The sequence below is a fragment of the Protopterus annectens genome, chromosome 4.part0 (genome assembly GCF_019279795.1).
Source record: "Protopterus annectens isolate FY-2018-M chromosome 4.part0, PAN1.0, whole genome shotgun sequence".
NCBI classification, from domain to species: Eukaryota; Metazoa; Chordata; order Ceratodontiformes; family Protopteridae; genus Protopterus; species Protopterus annectens.
Window position 1 is genome coordinate 1049636605 of NC_056733.1, and position 21442 is coordinate 1049658046.

Here is a 21442-nt window from a genome sequence, read left to right on the forward strand (position 1 = left end):
TAAACAACAATAAGTGTAACAAGTTATACCCATTTATTAAAGGACAATAAAGTTAACAAGTTATACCCATTTACTAAAGGACAATAAGGGTAACAAGTTATACCCATTTATTAAGGGACAATAAGTGTAACGAGTTATACCCATTTACAAAAGGACAATAAGTGTAACGAGTTATAGCCTTTTATTAATGGACAATAAGGGTAACAAGTTATACCGATTTATTAAGGGAAAATAAGTGTAACTAGTTATACCCATTTATTAAAGGACAATAAGTGTAACAAGTTATACCCATTTATTAAAGGACAATAAGTGTAACGAGTTTTAGCCATTTATTAAAGGACAATAAGTGTAATGAGTTATACCCATTTACTAAAGGACATTAAGTGTAATGAGTTATAGCCTTTTATTAAAGGACAATAAGGGTAACAAGTTATACCCATTTATTAAAGGACAATAATTGTAACGAGTTATATCCATTTATTAAAGGACAATAATTGTAACAAGTTATACCCATTTATTAAGGCACAATAAGTGTAATGAGTTATACCCATTTATTAAGGTATGATAAGTGTAACGAGTTATACCCATTTATTAAAGGATAATAAGTGTAACAAGTTATACCCATTTATTAAGGGACAATAAGTGTAACGAGTTATACCCATTTATTAAGGGACAAAAAATGTAACGAGTTATAGCCATTTATTAAGGGACAATAAGTGTAATGAGTTATACCCATTTATTAAGGGGCAATAAGTGTAATGAGTTATACCCATTTATTAAAGGACAATAAGTTTAACAAGTTATACCCATTTATTAAGGGAAAATAAGTGCAACGAGTTATGCCCATTTATTAAAGGACAATAAGTTTAACAAGTTATACCCATTTATTAAAGGACAATAAGTGTAAGAAGTTATACCCATTTGTTAAGGGACAATAAGTGTAATGAGTTTTAGCCATTTATTAAAGGACAATAAGTGTAACAAGTTATACCTGTTTATTAATGGACAATAAGTGTAACGAGTTATACCCATTTATTAAAGGACAATAAGTGTAACGAGTTTTAGCCATTTATTAAAGGACAATAAGTGTAATGAGTTATACCCATTTACTAAAGGACAATAAGTGTAATGAGTTATAGCCTTTTATTAAAGGACAATAAGGGTAACAAGTTATACCCATTTATTAAAGGACAATAATTGTAACGAGTTATATCCATTTATTAAAGGACAATAATTGTAACAAGTTATACCCATTTATTAAGGCACAATAAGTGTAATGAGTTATACCCATTTATTAAGGTATGATAAGTGTAACGAGTTATACCCATTTATTAAAGGACAATAAGTGTAACAAGTTATACCCATTTATTAAGGGACAATAAGTGTAACGAGTTATACCCATTTATTAAGGGACAAAAAATGTAACGAGTTATAGCCATTTATTAAGGGACAATAATTGTAATGAGTTATACCCATTTATTAAGGGACCATAAGTGTAATGAGTTATACCCATTTATTAAAGGACAATAAGTTTAACAAGTTATACCCATTTATTAAGGGAAAATAAGTGCAACGAGTTATGCCCATTTATTAAAGGACAATAAGTTTAACAAGTTATACCCATTTATTAAAGGACAATAAGTGTAAGAAGTTATACCCATTTGTTAAGGGACAATAAGTGTAATGAGTTTTAGCCATTTATTAAAGGACAATAAGTGTAACAAGTTATACCTGTTTATTAATGGACAATAAGTGTAACGAGTTATACCCATTTATTAAAGGACAATAAGTGTAATAAGTTATACCCATTTATTAAGGGAAATAAGTGTAACGAGTTACACCCATTTATTAAGGGACAATAAGTGTAATAAGTTATAGCCATTTATCAAGGGACAATAAGTTTAATGAGTTATATCCATTTATTAAGGGACAATAAGTGTAAAGAGTTATAGCCATTTATTAAAGGTCATTAAGTGTAACAAGTTATACCCATTTGTTAAGGGACAATAAGTGTAACGAGTTATACCCATTTATTAAGGGACAATAAGTGTAACGAGTTATACCCATTTATTAAGGGACAATAAGGAGGCTGAGAGAGCGCATTTACAATCACATCTATGACATTCGTAAACACAATGAATTGAATGCACTGGCCAAACATATAATTCTAAATCCGACACATCATTTTAAATTTAGAGTTCTACAAACCCTAGACATCAGCCCTAGGATGGGTGACAATAATAATGCTTTAGCGAAGCTAGAGATGGAGTGGATCTTCAGGTCAGGGGCAGACAGAGACCCGGGTATCAATAATTATGTCTCAGTGAAACCTTTTTTGGAATAATTAAGTTAGTTGTGGACACTCCTTCACATTACTAAACACACTTTTTCGTTTTAGTATACACATTTACATTGCTTGTAAAAATGTATACTTATGACTGAGAACTACACAGTATAGGAAGTCTCTGGTTTATATCACTGTTTAAAAACGTGTATTTATTATGTATATAAGTTATTTGCTATGGTTAAATTATATGAACTGGTTATTTATAATTCATGAAATTCTGAAGATTGTACATATGAGATTCTTCTATTCACTTTTTGAATATGAGTGTCCTTAACAGTTTAATCAGAGGGCTCCACCGGATATAAATTTGGGCTAATACTTTAGAATGAGACCCGAATATTATGCTTAGAGTTTTCTTACTCAAGGATTGATTAATTAATGAAATATTATATTCACATGTTTTTATGATGAACAGTTTATTGATTTATTCTTTATTTATATAATCATATGTTACTTATACACACCTCTCATGCTGACCTTGTTTAGTATTGGGAACACATGATAGAATTACACATTATTGATCAGAACTTATATCAATAATTTGTCTGAATAAGCTGTGATAATTACAACATTTGATATATGTGTAGTTTTTTACTAATGAATCTTTTACGTCTTTTAATATTTCTTGTTTTTTATATTTATTATTATTAATATTATATAATATATTTAATATTAATTATCGTTTTTCACAAACAAGAATTATAATTAGTCAGCATGATATGAGTAACATATGCCTCATATATAAATTTACATTCTAAAGGACTAAAATAAGAATAGATGTATAAAGTACTTTAGTACTAGAATTGTTTGAGCTAGTTTAGATTTATATATATTTATATTAGTCATAGGCAGGTCTCACTTACACAAATGAATTTAAATACAATAGAAAACTCTGACATTTAGTTCATATAAGGAAGCTCCTGAGTCATGTTTCGAATTTCACGTTTAAAATTCCATGTTTTAAATGTGTTATTCACACATATACAGAATATTCAATAGGACACATTTTTTATCAACGGCTTAATGAAATTCAATAGTGAATACATTAGCAAGCAAAGACAGGAGTATTGCAGATTTTATAAAGGTCCCGACACAGGATATGAAGTATAACTTTTGAGTCGTAACAGAATCTTGGACATGAAGTCAGAGACCAATTATTCAGAAGCTTAGTTACATTCTGTTTTATTTATTTGTGTTATTTATTTATTTATTCATTCCCTTATTCCTCGATACATATTATGTAATAAGTTTATAAATGATATATATATTTTATATGAAATTCATTTATTACATTGATAAATTTGTGTATTTATATGTCTTAAGAAATTACTTAATTGGTTAAAGTAAAATGCAACTTCTTAATGTTTTGCTTTAGGGAATTTACTTTTATTAATGTTTTTATATAAATGTTCTTCAGAAGAATAATATTTGATTATTTTCTGTTGAGGAACTATCATCACAATAAGTTGAAATGTAAAAGTCACCTTGAGTGTCCGTGGCAGAAGTCAACTGTATAACAGGGGCATGGATCTCTTTAATAGGTCAACATTAAAAATTTCTCTGATTAGTTAATTATTTAATTGTTTAATTGTTTTAAGTTCAATTGGAAGCATTGTTTGATATAAAAGGAATAAGGATAGACACTGTTTTATTCATCTGAAGAAGCGTGCAAGAAGCACGCGAAAGCGCTCATCCTTGTTATTTTACTGCTTGGAATAAAGGAAATTCGTTTGAAGAACGTGTTCTCGTGGTGTATCCTGTTTAGTTACTTTCATTATTTTGGTGATGGTGTTTGCTACAGGATACTTTAGGAGGTATAGCGACAATTTGTTTCCATTCAAGGGACAATAAGTGTAATGAGTTATACCCTTTTATTAAAGGACAATAACTGTAACGAGTTACACCCATTTATTAAGGGACAATAAGTGTAACGAGTTATACCCATTTATTAAAGGACAATAACTGTAATGAGTTATAGCCATTTATTAAAGGACAATAACTGTAACGAGTTATATCCATTATTTTTCTGTATCATAACCACTGCGTTTTCAGACAATGAAAATCAACCATAGAAATTCCTGAAATTCTTGCTGACTCTCCTCTTCAACATGTACATGTTGGAATATCTCTGTGTCCATGCTCCCCTTACATTGTACTGTGAATAAATGATTCTTCGAACTGTTTCTGTCTACCTTTTCTACTTCTGCTTCCATCCTGATGAAACCTCTGCCAGCTTTGATGGCCCGTGATCTGCCATCTTAATATTTTTGTCTCAGTCTCCTTTTTATCCTGCATCACCTTTCACTCAATATGTGAATATGTTCCAAAATAAGTCCATTCATTCCCTATGTCTAAGGACTATGCTTCCTTGGGTTTAGGCAGGACCTCCTGGTCTATTTGTTCATGACCAGAGAAGCCTTATTAGCCTATTTGTTGCAATGGAAGGTTCTGGGACCCCTACTGTTCAGAATCTACTTCAGTACAGCTAAAACTAAAGGACTGTGGCTGCCAAAGATTTCTGATGACTGTATAACGGGAATGATCACTGAAACCCCAAGCAATGTCAACATCTTGCAAGAAGGTCTTACACAGACTAATGACTGGTGCCAAAGTCATGGTCTTAAACTTACTGTAAAAAATACATTATCATCCCCTTTGGCAAGGTGTTCTTGCAAACTACCACATCAATAACAATACTCTAAACACACAGTCTTGCTGGGAGATGTGGGCACACAGGTTAACAGCAACCTTAACTTCAATCACAATGTCTCTACAGTGGTAAGAAGGGCATTTTATATTGCTCCTCTCATAAGTAAGAGCATTACCTCCAGCAAAAAAGAGGTTATAATCTCCTTGTACTCTTCCCTCATCAGGCCAATAATAGAGTACAACGCTCCCTTTGGTATGTTCCTTTCCAAACACCTGCAGCGATTGGAGAGACCACAAAGGTTCCTTACCAAGAAAATTCAGGGTCTTCAAAATCTGTCTTATATGGACAGAATGAAATCACTGTCACTATACTCTTTGTCATATAGACTGCTCAGAGGTGACCTGTGCCTTGCATACAGAGCAATCTCTGACCCAGCTTTAATGGAAATGCCTCACATTCGCAAGTGAAATGGCAAATTAGTCACTCGCTCAAAGGACCTTAACCTGGTACGTGACATCAACAGAACTTGCTGGAGAGACATATTTGTCTCACAGAGGTTGCCCCACCTTTGGAACAAGCTTCCTATTCATGTTAAACAAAGCCCCTCATTACACCTATTTAAGAGCAATTTGGATGATTGGATGGGTAACCGGAAATTCACCCCAGGGGTTTCACCTGTGTCCCTCTTGGAGAGGAGTAATATGTACTGATTTTAGTGTCTGCTTGAACCAGACACCCTTGGGAACATGGAGTGAACTTGGTTAGGCTTGTAAGTGCCCTGGGGCCATTAGCCTAGTAACCTCTTATGATCGTATTATCCTATAAATGGCAGTGACAGTGGCACAACAGGTAGCACAGTCACCTTGGTGCAGAAGGCTGTGGGTTTTATTCCCACACTGGGTAGGCTGCTTGCTGTCACTGCAGTGCAGCATAAGGGGTATGTTGTACTTCTGAGTGTGTCATCCTTTGGATGAGACATTAAACCAAGGTCCCATCTGTTTGAGTTGGTGGTAGCTCAGGTGTATGAAAAAGATCTCATAACATCTATTGAAATGAGTGGCAGTCCTTTGTTTTATATAACATAAAAACACACACATTATTTGCATGTTTACAAAATGTACATACTTAGTGGCTCATATATGCACATTTCAATTTTTTTATTATTTATCATTTTTCTTATCACATCCTCATTTTTATTCTTCCATAACTGACCCCCACTTCTTCTTCCACAACTATAGTCTGATTTTTCACAATATATCTGCCAAAATCCATTTTCCATTAAATAAAATTTCATTTAGCCTTTCCTTCCAAATAACCCGTAATACATAAATATATAATATTAATTATAATAATGTATAATATTGTATTTATTTTTTTTAGAACTTCCTCATCTGCTTCACTATAAACAATTAATCTTTGCCTACAAAATCCTCCATCAATCACATAAAATACCTTCTCTACAAAATCTTATACAGCCATACACCACCTCTACAGCCCTTCATTTCAGTAAAAAAAACTCCTCTTAGAAACCAGCAAAGTTAACAATTGATCTGGGGAATCTCTCTTCTCAAATGTCATTCCTAAAATATGGAATAAACTTCCGACCCAATAACCTCTAACAACTCCACAGTACAATTTAAAAAGCTCCTAACTACCCACTTTGCAAACAACTCACTCTGTTCTAACTCTGATCTCAGTATAGTAACCACATCTTGCTCTTTGGGAGCTATTCATTACTTAAGTCTTACACTCATGTATATAGTAACTTGCTTATTCTCACTATGTAAATGTATATACTCATATAGCCCATGTTATGCAATTGTAACCTCTTCTTCTTCTTTCGGCTTTTTCCCGGTTAGGGGTCGCCACAGCGGATCACCTGTCCGCTCAGGATTGGCAGTGGAGTTTTACAGTATCAAGCTGCCAGCCCAATGCCCAGCCTTCCACTGAAGGCACACACATGCACACACTCACACCTAGGGCCAATTTAGAGTATCCAATCCACCTACAGCATGTCTTTGGGATGTGGGAGGAAGCTGGAGCACCCGGAGGAAACCCACGCGACCACAGGGAGGACATGCAGACTCTGCACAGAAGGCATCCCAGCTGAGGATTGAACCAGAGAACCTCTTGCTGTGAGGTGGCAATGCTAACTGCTGCACCACCGCAGCCACACATACAATTGTAACCTCTAAGAATGTATAATTAACACTATAATATTCTTGATTGTGAATATTACTAGAATACCATTGTTATTTGTAAACATTACTAAAATGTCCTTGTATTTTTGTTAACTTTTACAAACTGTATTATTTTCATATTGCTGGAGATTTTCTCCCTGGGGCTCAACTGAAAAAGGACCTGTGTCCAGTCACACTTTCCCAGTAAACAAATGTAAAATAAATAAATAAATAAATACATTCTTATCAACCCTTCTCACATAATCTTTCTTCCCTTTCTTATAATATCCATACATACTAATTTCATATCTATATTGTTATATTATTAATGTTCTTACAATGTTTTTCTTCAAACAACTTTCTCCCGAGTTTCACCAGTCTTTTACATTTCAGAAAATATGCTCTATTGTCTCTTCTTCCCCCACAAAATGAAAACAATCTTTCAACTTTATTTTTATATGGCTCCATTCCCCTTTACTTGTAACTTATTTATTACCAGTTTGCATAGGAAATCCTAGCACTGTTATTATCTTGATACACCACTTTTCTTGACATTGATGGCTTTAATCACTTCTGGTGTAATTTTCCATGGATTTACATAATACTGTTTCATCATATTATTATACCACATCCTTCTATCTTTCTGTATATCATTAGCTTTTATTTTCCATGTGAGTATTTTTTCTTGATAATTTTAATTTCTTCATTTATATGTTCTTTTTTTCTTTTTCATATTCTCATCATCTCCTGGAACATTTTGTATTTATAGTCAAATAGTCTCACTAGTAATTTCTCATTCCCCTCCTTTACCCACTTTAATACTGTATACAAGTTTAAAGAAGCAGAATAAACAACTGGATTTAGTAACTCGAGTCCCCCTGCATCTTCACTCTTATACAGCAGACCTCTTTTCACTGGGTTTATTCTTGAGCCATTTATGAAAGAAAACACCAACTACACAATTTCCTTTTCATTTTTTTGTGGGATCATATAAACATTTGACATAACTACTACTATTTTTCTGATCAATACAGAATTCACCAAATAAACCTTTTTCCTAAATGCTAATCCATATCCACAGAAGACATTTTTCTTTAACTCCATTTATCAAACCATCCCATTGCATCATAACTACATATTTTTTTCTAAATTGTATCCATAGCAAGGATTCCTCATTCATTGAAAAATACACAGCCGAATTTTCACCATATCATCCAAACCCTTACTTTTATCTTTATTCAAGGGTGTTCCAATTTCCTTTAAACATCCAACACTTCCCTCATCCCTATTTTGTTCTTAGTAATGACAACAATATCATCTGCGTATGTCAAAACTACTGGAATCACCACCTCCTTTTGTATCACATATCTAACATTTTTCATAGCTCTCAACGTCTTAGCACACAAAATCTGGACAAAGCTTAAAATGATGGTGGGACAAAGGCTCAAAAATAGGGACAGATTTTAAATATTGCACTTATAACCTTAGAAAGTTGCTAGAATAGCAGAATTTGGGTTAGCATGCATTTCCTGGAGGATATGAAGCCTGAAATTCATATGTATGTCATGATTTAATGACCTCAATCCTCAGTGACTTGCCAGAAAATTAGACATTTTATGCAGAAAAGATCAAAAATATGAGGAAAAAATTCTTGACTTTCTGTGAAAATCTGGACAATTGAGAAGTATGCAAGTCTCATTTTATAAGCTACTTCATTCATGATCACATTCATTATCAATGCAAACAATATTCCTCCCATGCAACATCCTTGCCTTATACCACATATCATGCATAGTCTTTCAATGTTACCCTCACCCTATTATTCTAATATGCTGACAAATACACTCTCCTAATTCTAGTACCTGTTCCATACGTCTCCATAATATCCCACAAAGCATAATGTCCTACTGTTTCAAATGCCTTACTAATATCAGCAACCCTAAGTTTCACATCCTCCCCTTTACTTGTGATATCATTCACAATTCCTACCACAGCCAATAACAATTCTTGACACGCCTTCCCTTTTATACCATATTTACTTTCTTCCATAATTCTCCTCATCTTTCCTTTTATTCTCTTCTGTAGTATTCTCATAAAAAATTATAGTCTGTCTTATTTAGTGTGACGGTCCTCCATTTTTTTATTTAATCTTTCTCATCTTTCTTCCATATAAATACTAATATCCCACTGTATAATTCTTCATAAACAAATTCTTCCTTCAACCATTTATTCAGTACATTTACAAAATACTCTTTTTGTCAAACCATTAATATCTTGTCCATTTCATACCCTATACCATCTGGCTCTGACACCTAATCAACATTTACTTTCCTTAATATTTCATCCAGTTCACTAATAGTATTTTCTTTTTTCAAATTATTCCTTAACGTCTTCTGGAATTTTGTTTTTAATTAACTGCGGTGGTGGTGCTGTGGTAGCGTTGTCGCCTCACAGTAAGACATTGTCATGTTCGATTCTCAGTTAAAGCGTCTTCTGTGTGGAGACACGCGTGAATGGGCGTACCTTCGTTGAAAGTTGTGTGTCAGAGCTGGCAACTCGGCACGTAAAAATCTACTGCCAATCATTAGCGGACCGGAGTTCTGCTGTGGCGACCCCTAACCAGGAAAAGCCAAAAGACACAACATGCAGATATATCCTCCGATCTTCTTTGTAAGTGATATTTCTGCCTAAACATTAATGCCTTCATTTTTCTCGATTTATTTATGTATTTCTTTTTCTGAATCACAGTACTCTTGTATTATTGTATTATTCTCTAAATTCTGTAATACAATTCTATAGATTTTGCCATACTTCCCTTTCTCTTCCTTTCTTGCAGCATCCTGCCTTTGAAAAATCACTTTTTATACTTATTTGTTTTCATTTCACTATTCAGACCAGTTTTTACAGAAGTCCTTCATGGTTATATGAGCCTTCTATAACTGCAATACTTCCCACTCTTCAATTTCATCCCATAATTTCTCATGTATTCTTTTTATTCCCTTTCCTCTTTTAATATACCCCTTTCATCCATCACCTCCAGTCATATTGCTAAATGGTCTGAAAACCTATCATATCTGTATCATCATCTGCTACCACCTAGCCTTCCAATAATACAAAATATCCAGTTTCAGATCTAAATGCCCCCCATAAGTCTATTGAATTTTGTTCCACAGTTAATTTACCACATTTTATTACTTCCTGTATTTTGTTACATCTTTCCCTTGCCTTTTACATTTTCCCCTTAAATCACAATTAAACACCCTGGTCTAATATTTGATAAAACAGATTCCCTCTTTCCTTCTAGTTATATATGCATATAATGTTATAATTGAAAAACATGTTCTCTCCACCTCACATTCACAGCAGTTAACCTTCCCATCCTTAACAATGTTAAAGTTAGTATTGCCACTGTTTTATTACAAAGCACAGCCTGCAGACTAACGTTCCCTTCTTAGTTCCATATTATATTTCCATCCCACAATGTTTCTGTTTGCAGTCTGTCTTCACTTGTCAAGAATCTTACGTCCTCTAACAGAACAGCATCCACAACACATTTAGTACACCATTCCAATGCCCTATCATTCTTACAGTGTTAATAATACTGTTTACATTTACTGAAAGTTCTCTAAAATTGCTGCTTTTTGCTTCTTTTTAAGTTTAGGAGAAATATTTTTAAATTTTTGTTTTCTTATTTTTACTATTTTCACAATTAAATATTTTCCTGGGTTTATGCATCAATAGTATTTTATCCTCAGTGAAATTGTTCACTTGCTAGAACTTCAAAAAAAAAAGTATATATCTGTTCTCCATTCATCTTTTTCTGCATGCTCTCTCGCTTCTCATTTTCCCCTCCACTTTCTTCTTCTACAGTTTCTTCTTCACCAAGTTCACCTTCTCCCCCAGTCTCTTGTCCTTCTTCATTTATGTTTTCTTCCCTTTCTCATTCTTTTTCATAATTTACTGTTTGTTCTTGATAATCCATCCAAAAGTGTCCCTTTTTCCCCACAACCTGTATTCAGCCACACACCTTCTTGCTGCATGTTCTTTCTCCACTCACTGGTTCCAATGTGTTTCATTCAACCACACATCGTCTTGCTGTATGTCTTTTCTCCCCGCACTAGTTACATTGTATTTTATTCAGGCAGACACCTTCCTGCTGTATGTTGTTTCTTCACTCACTGGTTCCAATGTGTTTCATTCAGCCACACACCGTCTTGCAGTATGTCCTTTCTCCCCGCACTAGTTACATTGTATTTTATTCAGGCAGACACCTTCCTGCTGTATGTTCTTTCTTCACTCACTGGTTCCAATGTGTTTCATTCAGCCACACACCTTCTTGCTGTATGTCCTTTCTCCCCGCACTAGTTACATTGTATTTTATTCAGGCAGACACCTTCCTGCTGTATGTTGTTTCTTCACTCACTGGTTCCGATGTGTTTCATTCAGCCACACACCGTCTTGCAGTATGTCCTTTCTCCCCGCACTAGTTACATTGTATTTTATTCAGGCAGACACCTTCCTGCTGTATGTTCTTTCTTCACTCACTGGTTCCAATGTGTTTCATTCAGCCACACACCTTCTTGCTGTATGTCCTTTCTCCCCGCACTAGTTACATTGTATTTTATTCAGGCAGACGCCTTCCTGCTGTATGTTTTTTCTTCACTCACTGGTTCCAATGTGTTTCATTCAGCCACACACCGTCTTGCTGTATATCCTTTCTCCCCGCACTAGTTACATTGTATTTCATTCAGGCACACACCTTCTTGCTGTATGTCCTTTCTCCCCGCATTAGTTACATTGTATTTTATTCAGGCAGACACCTTCCTGCTGTATGTTCTTTCTTCACTCACTGGTTCCAATGTATTTCATTCAGCCACACACCGTCTTGCTGTATGTCCTTTCTCCCCACACTAGTTACATTGTATTTTATTCAGGCAGACACCTTCCTGCTGTATGTTCTTTCTTCACTCACTGGTTTCAATGTGTTTCATTCAGCCACACACCACATGCCACTTGCTGTATGTCCTTTCTCCCCGCACTAGTTACATTGTATTTCATTCAGGCAGACACCTTTCGGCTATATGTTCTTTCTCCACTTATTGGTTACATTGTACCTTGCCACATTCATTAATTCAATGAGAAAAGTAACAACAAAAGAAACATGATATAGGCTGACAAGCATATTGTAATGTCTCTCTATGACCGACCAGAGAATTAACACTTGGCAAGTGTTTCACCATGTTTTTTTTTCACATTTCAAAACAATATCCAACCTCCACCCTCCATTCCATAAATTTCTTTCATCTCTAACTTTCATAATGTTCTCAATATTTTCATACTAACCTGTCTTCCTCCAGTTCATCATTTCTAAACTGGAAAGTAACATTTTTTTAAACATTTAGGCTACTACCAGAAAACAAATAATAGTTTCATGGATAAATTTTGTTATACAGTTCCATAAATTTGATCATCAGCCCATCCGTTTCAAGCGTTAAGTTACAAAAGGTCTCTGTCCCGTTATGTATAAAAGACCACATTTCTTGAACTTTAAAACCCAGAACAGTTACCAAATTGTCCCATACATTATATCTGTCTAAGTGTAATTTTGTGTTCTTATTGTCACAGTTTGTCTTCTGTTCTTTTTAAAAGCACTCTTACTTACAGTTTGTTGGTGCTTTCCTTTCTTACCTGCTGTCACTGTTGCATATATTTTAGTTACTGCATTATTTGCTGCCACAAAATCATCCACTTTCTCAGTTTCCTGCTGATTTCATCTTTTACTTGGGTCTATATTAAATCATTGACCGCTTAACTTGTAGAACGCCTAAACATCGACAGCTAAGGGTCAAACACTGACAATGTCGAATGGCCAGTTAAGTGAATTCTTTTATCGGGAAAGAATTCGCTTGACCATGCCAAAGTAACACAGACTTCCAAGCTGTAACAAAGTGGGGAGCTTTGCCCCCCATATCCTCTAACTAAATATACCAACTCCGAGATCGCTCTACATTGGGGAAAGGGCAAACTCCTGATAATGACCAAGCAAATTCTTTTCCAATGAAAGAATTTGCTTAACTAGCCGTTCAACATTGTCAGTTTTCGACCCTTAGCTGTCGATGTTAAGGCATTCAACATACTAAGCGGTCAATGAAATTATATAGACCCTTTTACTTTCTGTCACTGCTGCATAAGTTTTAACTGCTGCATTCCCTGCTGCCACATCACTTGGTTTCTTTTCCACATTACCATCCTCAGCAATTCTGAAAAAGTTATCTGCCATCTCACCCCACGAAACAGAAGAATTCTCAACTGGAACACCCCAGAACTCTCACCTGGATCACCTCAGAACTCTCTCTCACCTGGATCACCCCCAGAACTGTCACTTGGATCACCCCAGAACTCTCACCTGGATCATCCCAGAACTCTCACCTTGGTCACCCTACTCCATTATTTTTAACAGAACATCCTCTGTAAGCCCTCCTGACACCAGTCCTGTTATCTGCACCACTTTAACAGACTTTTTTACTTCCTTCTCCATGGACACATCTAAATGCTGCTCATTTGTAACATCCACCACACAGGAATCTTTATTTACATTTATGTAGTTGTGTAGGATGGTATTTAGTATCAGACAAGCGGAGAGATGTTGGATAATTTTATAGGTGATAAGAAGCTGTGTATATATATATTAGTTGATGAGGCAGTTTGAACCAATTTAGGATTTTTAGTGCTATACAGTGGTGGGTTCCTGAAAGGGGTATGTGCTACAGATTTAGCAGTTTTGTTATAGCATTGCTCATGTTTTAATTTTTGTGATGCCTGAAGCTAGTAAGGACGGGATCACCAAAAAGAAGTGTGAGGAGGAGATAAGTAATGACAATACAATTTTAGTTGCATTACTGAGAAAGTTTTGCTCTGTAAAGCATCATTGGTTTTTGATTAGTTTTTTATGTAGTGTTGTCTATGCAGGTCAAATTTAAGATTATCATCCACTATCATCCGTAATGATTTGCTATGAGAAGTGACTTAAATGGTTGTTATTATCAAGAGAGAGGACTTTAAATTTTATTTTTTCATGAGAGAGAGATTTGGGGAAAAAGTAGTAATTTGATCTTTTTTGGGTTGAGCATGAGTTGTGAGTTACACAGCCATATTTCAGTGGTTGTTAAAGCTTCCTGAGTCACTTTTGGATGGAGTGCCATGTTGTCAGATATGCGAATGACTGTGGAATTTTCTGTATACTGTATTAAAGAGGCCTGTTTGTGTGGCTGTGTGGAGGTGGGCTTTGTTTGTCTGTATTTAAATAGTGTGCTGCTGAGTTAGTCAATGTGCTGCCTTGTAATTTGCCCCTTGAGATGGTTTAGCTATCAACACCTGCCCACAACTCAGTCCTCCATTTGCTTGGACATCATCTGTGATGTACTCAGAACATTACCCCTCTGTGAAGGAGTCACCAAGGAAGCACTGTCTAATTTCCTATGATTGTCATTCCTAGTGGAAGATCTGAAGTTCATCTTAGAAAGAAATCTAATAATATATAAATGAAGTGCACACACAGAAGTGAAACTCAGATTAAACATGTTGTTCTCTGTTATGGTAAAGTTCAGCTGAAATAGCTGCATTGCAGATTAGCTGCAGGCATCTGTTACTGCCATACCAGGAACAAAACACATATTTCAAAGCAGTGGTTTCATTGTTTTAATATTTGAGCTTATTTCCAAAGGTAAGACAGGAGAGGTGCTTTGTAATACAAATACAATGTAACTTAAATGTTATTTTGTATACATACAAAGAAAGCATGCGCATACACACATACAAACACAGGCATATGCACACATACCCAGTCGTGCTTTTGCATGCACACGCATACAGATGGACAGACACACACACATGTGCGCACACACATACCAAAAATTACACTTGCCACCTGCATCAATCCCCTAAAAATGAAATTCATTAAAGCTAAAATGAAAAAAGTTAAATAAGAGTATATAAAATAAAACACTGACCATAACTAGTGATTCAGAAAGCTGCATCATCCGTCTTCTTCCCGTCTCCTAAACAACAAAAATGACGGATTCCTTTGGAATCATGATCCAGTTTATTAAAGAGATAACCGCCACCAGTTAGGCGCTTTGCAATTCAGCTATTTGTATACATAAATGTTAGGAATTAACAACATTCTCACCAATATAAGCACGAACCACTCAGAATGAATGATATTCTGCCATCCTTTTTCCTAGAGTCGCACCATTTGGCCACTGCATCACTCTCTTACTTGCTGAACCTGCCTGGAACCCAGAGGCCACTGTCATGGTAACACACAACCAGGTGTCATGCCACCCATACTCCAACAACCTGATAAGAGCAATTCTGGTTTAATCAATATGGCACATCAGCATGGCTTCCTCACAAACTTGAGCCAACTCTTTACTGGAAACAAACGGAAGGGGAAAAATAGATAACCATTTCCAACGTTTGAACCGACTGATACTAAGTCTGAGATTGCTGTTTCTCAAAATATTCCCTTTATTTCCATGGTATGGTCATCTTAGAGTTGGTATACATTTGGGGTGTGGGTTTGCTTCCCCCCACCTGGGGGTTTAGGTGCTTCCCCCAGGAAAATAAAAGTGTAAAGGAGAAGAGTGTTGTTCAAACTTCAGCTTTGTCATGCATTTTCAGTCTTTTTTCTGCTTATCAGCAGTCAGTATTTTGAGTGCCAATATGTCAGTAGGGAGTCAGAAAAAAAAAACAACAGGTATGAGAATAAAAGTTAACCTTAACTGACCACCAGGCAGCCTCCTTGTCATGGCTTCCTATTGCACCTCTGAGCCACACTTAGGACGGAACATCAACTTGTCCCAACAATATATTGTGAACCAAGAGAGTGATTTGCAGGTTCAACAGCTCCGGTGCAAAATTGGACAAGTTTACCCCATTGAGCCTGAACCACATTGAGTCTCTTTCTTCCAGGTCCATATATCTTAGGAATAGAACATCTAGCTTGAAGGCTACAAGAGCTAGTTTCTGATCCTCTCCAATACCCCAGTTCTATGAGCCTGGTTACAAACCAGACAACATATCAGTTTTGGACCACATGGACTACACACTCACAGAAGCCTTTCGTTTTCAAAAGATCATACCTATCAACCTTCTTTTGCTGCCTATACCCAAGCAATTTCCACCAAATTGAAATAATATTGCCCTTTCATGGGCATGCACCAATGATGCACAGTCAGTTTCAGATGATTCCAGTACATTCTTCAATGTCCATGCCAATGTATTCTCCATTTGGTAGTGTCCATTCCCAGTTGCGAACCTGCAGCCCAAACAGCTGCTCTTTTTACCGTCTAATGAACATGAGGCTCCCAGTAATAATGATATGCCTGAGATCTACACTAAAAGCAGCACAATGTTTAGCACTGACATCTCCCATCAATTCAGCTTTTTTTTAAATATTTTCACACACACACACACACACACACACACACACACACACACACACACACACACACACACACACATATATATTTGGGTGTCCTTCTCATTTTTGGACCTAAAATACAACCCCAACATTACCCCCTTTATAGTTATTTATTATTCACTGTTTTTTTTATAATGAAATTTACCATGCCCTCTGCCCATCCATTACCTGATGCATATGAGAAAGGTGCTTGACTTCCATGCATGCTCTCTATTTGCAGATCCATGGTGGGGGTGGCCTTCTCCTTGTTTCAAATACCAGGTCATCCAGCCTAATGTCCTTCAGAAGCAGTTGGAACATGCCCAGCCATGCTACTGGAAAAAGTGCTCTATCTATTGGTCAGATTGCTGCCATAAAGCCAAGTCTTTAATCTGAATCATGTTAGAGTAGTCTGGACATCCTGTCTGTAACACGCATCATGTTGGAATAGTCTGGGTGTCCTTTCCCTAACATGCGTCATGTTTGAGTAGTCTGGTTGTCCTGTCTGTAATCTGTATCACAATGGAGTAGTCTGGACATCCTGTCTGTAACATGCATCATGTTGGAGTAGTCTGGACATCCTGTCTGTAACATGCATCACATTGGAGTAGTCTAGATTTTCTATCTTTAATCTGCATCACGTTAGAGTAGTCTGGATGTCCTATCTGTAACACGCACCATGTTGGAATAGTCTGGATGTCCTTCTGTAATATGCATCATGTTGTAGTAGTCTGGTTGTCCTGTCTGCAATCTGTATCACGATGGAGTAGTCTGGATTTTCTATCTTTAATCTGCATCACGTTAGAGTAGTCTGGACATCCTATCTGTAACATGCACCATGTTGGAATAGTCTGGGTGTCCTGTCTGTAACATGCATCCTGTTGTAGTAGTCTGGTTGTCCTGTCTGCAATCTGTATCACGATGGAGTAGTCTGGACATCCTGTCTGTAGCATGCATCATGTTGGAGTAGTCTGGACATCCTGCCTGTAACATGCATCATGTTAGAGTAGTCTGGACATCCTGTCTGTAACACACATCATGTTGGAATAGTCTGGGTGTTCTATCTGTAACATGCATCATGTTGGAGTAGTCTGGTTGTCCTGTCTGCAATCTGTATCAAGATGGAGTAGTCTGGACATCCTGTTTGTAGCATGCATCACATTGCAGTAGTCTGGACATCCTGTCTGTAACATGCATCATGTCAGAGTAGTCTGGTTATCCTGTCTGCACTCTGTATCACGATGGATTAGTCTGGACATCCTGTCTGTAACCTGCATCACATATGAGTAGTCTGGGTGTCCTGTCTGTCACATGCATCACATAGAAGTAGTCTGGGCTTCCTCTCTGTTACATTCATCACATTGTAGTAGTCTGGTTGTCCTGTCTGTAACATGCATAACATTTGAGTAGTCTGGATACCCTATCTGTAACATGCATCCTGTTGGAGTGGTATGGAAGTCCTGTCTTTAACATGTATGATGTTGGAGTAGTCTGGAAGTCTGGTCTGGAACATGCATCATTTTGGAGTTGTCTAGACATCCTGTCTGTACCATGCTTCCTGTTGGAGTAGTCTGCGTGTCCTTTGTGGAGCATACATTATGTTGGAGTAGTCAGGGTGTCCTCTCTGTAGCATGCATCACATGGAGTAGTCTGGAAGTCGTGTCTGTAACATGCATCATGATGGAGTAGTCTGGGTGTCCTGCCTGTAACCTGCATCATGTTGGAGTAGTCTGGACATCCTGTCTGTAACATGCATCACATTGGAGAAGTCTGGTTATCCTGTCTGCAATTTGTATCACGATGGAGTAGTCTGGTTGTCCTGTCCGTAACATGCTTCACAGTGGAGTAGTCCAGATATTTTGTTTTTAATCTGCATGATGTTGGAGTAGTCTGGGTGCCCTGTCTGTAACATGCATCATGTTGGAGTAGTCTGGAAGTCCTGTCTGCAACATGCATAACACTGGAGTAGTCTGTGTGCCCTGTCTGTAACATGCATCACATTGGAGTAGTCTGGAAGTCCTGTCTGCAACATGCATAACATTGGACTTGTCTGCATGTCCTTTCTGCAACATGCTTCCTGTTGGAGTAGTCTGGGTGTCCTCTGTGGAGCATGCATTATGTTGGAGTAGTCAGGGCATCCTCTCTGTAGCATGCATCACATTGGAGTAGTCTGGAAGTCCTGTCTGTAACCTGCATTATGTTGGAGAAGACTGGAAGTCCTGCTTGTAACCTGCATCACATTAGAGGAGTCTGGAAGTCCTATTTGTAACCTGCATTACATTGGAGTTGTCTGGAAGTCCTGTCTGTAACATGTATGATGTTGGAGTAGTCTGGAAGTCCCCTCTGCAACATGCATAATGTTGGAGTAGACTTGCAGTCCTGCCTGGAACCTGCATAATTTTGGAGTTGTCCAGAAGTCGTGCCTGTAACCTGCATTATGTTGGAGTAGTCTGGGCATCCTCTCTGTAACATGCATCACATTGGAGTAGTCTGGAAGACCTGTCTGTAACATGCATAACATTGGAGTGGTCTGGACATCCTGTCTGCAACATGCATCCTTTTGGAGTACTCTGGAAGGCCTGCCTGCAACATGCATCATGTTGCAGTAGTGTGGGTGTCCTGTTGTCACTTTGGAGTAGTCTGGAAGTCCTCTCCGTAACACATTGGTGTAGTCTGGACATCCTGTCTGTAACATACATCACTTTGGAGTAGTCTGGATTTTCTATCTTTAATCTGCATCATGTTAGAGTTGTCTGGATGTCATGTCTGTAACATGCATCACATTGGAGTTGCCTGGATATTCTATCTTTAACCTGCATCATGTTGGAGTGTTCTGGACATCCTCTCCGTATCCTGCATCATGTTAGAGTAGTCCGGAAGTCCTGTCTGTAACATGCACCATGTTGGAGTAGTCTGGTTGTCCTGTCTGTAACACGCATCATGTTGGAATAGTCTGGACATCCTAACTGTAACATGCATCATGTTGGAGTAGTCTGGTTGTCCTGTCTGCAATCTGTATCATGATGGAGTAGTCTGGACGTCCTGTCTGTAACATGCATCACATCAGAGTAGTCTGGACGTCCTGTCTGTAACATGCATCACATTGGAGTAGTCTGGATTTTCTATCTTTAATCTGCATCATGTTAGAGTAGTCTGAATGTCCTGTTTGTAACATGCATCACACTGGAGTAGTCTGGATTTTCTATCTTTAATCTGCATTACAGAGTAGTCTGGACATCCTGTCTGTAACACGCGTCATGTTGAAATAGTCTGGGTGTCCTTTCCGTAACATGCATCATGTTGGAGTAGTCTGGTTGTCCTGTCTGTAATCTGTATCACGATGGAGTAGTCTGGACATCTTGTCTGTAACATGCATCATGTTGGAGTAGTCTGGACATCCTGTCTGTAACATGCATCACATTGGAGTAGTCTGGACATCCTGTCTGTAACATGTGTCACATTGGAGTAGTCTGGATTTTCTATTTTTAATCTGCATCACGTTAGAGTAGTCTGGACATCCTGTCTGTAACATGCACCATGTTGGAATAGTCTGGGTGTCCTGTCTGTAACATGCATCATGTTGGAGTAGTCTGGTTGTCCTGTCTGCAATCTGTATCATGATGGAGTAGTCTGGAGTAGTCTGTAGCATCCATCATGTTGGAGTAGTCTGGACATCCTGTCTGTAACATGCATCACGTTAGAGTAGTCTGGACATCCTGTCTGTAACATGCATCATGTTGGAATAGTCTGGGTGTCTTGTCTGTAACATGCATTATGTTGGAGTAGTCTGGTTGTCCTGTCTGCAATCTGTATCAAAATGGAGTAGTCTGGACATCCTGTTTGTAGCATGCATCACGTTGCAGTAGTCTGGACATCCTGTCTGTAACATGCATCATTTAGGTGTAGTCTGGTTGTCCTTTCTGCAATCTGTATCATGATGGATTAGTCTGGAAATCCTATCTGTAACCTGCATCACATTTGAGTAGTCTGGGTGTCCTGTCTGTCACATGCATCATGTAGGAGTAGTCTGGGCATCCTCTCTGTTACATTAATCATGTTGTAGTAGTCTGGTTGTCCTGTCTGTAACATGCATAACATTTGAGTAGTCTGGATGCCCTGTCTGTAACATGCATCCTGTTGGAGTGGTATGGAAGTCCTGTCTTTAACATGTATGATGTTGGAGTAGTCTGGAAGTCCGGTCTGTAACATGCATCATTTTGGAGTTGTCTAGAAGTCCTGTCTGTAACATGCTTCCTGTTGGAGTAGTCTGGGTGTCCTGTGTGGAGCATGCATTACATTGGGAGTGGTCAGGGTGTCCTCTCTGTAGCATGCATCACATTGGAGTAGTCTGAAATTTCTGTCTGTAACATGCATCTCGATGGAGTAGTCTGGGTGTCCTATCTGTAACCTGCATCATGTTGGAGTAGTCTAGACATCCTGTTTGTAACATGCATTGCATTGCAGTAATCTGGACATCCTATCTATCACATGCATCACAGAGTAGTCTGGTTGTCCTGTCTGCAATCTGTATCATGATGGAGTAGTCTGGTTGTCTTGTCTGTAACATGCTTCAAAGTGGAGTAGTCCAGATATTCTGTCTTTAATCTGCATGACGTTGGAGTAGCCTGGGTGTCCTGTCTGTAACCTGTATCATGTTGGAGTAGTCTGGAAGTCCTGTCTGCAACATGCATAACACTGGAGTAGTCTGGGTGCCCTGTCTGTAACATGCATCAAACTGGAGTAGTCTGGAAATCCTGTCTGTAACCTGCATCATGTTGGAGAAGACAGGAAGTCCTGCTTGT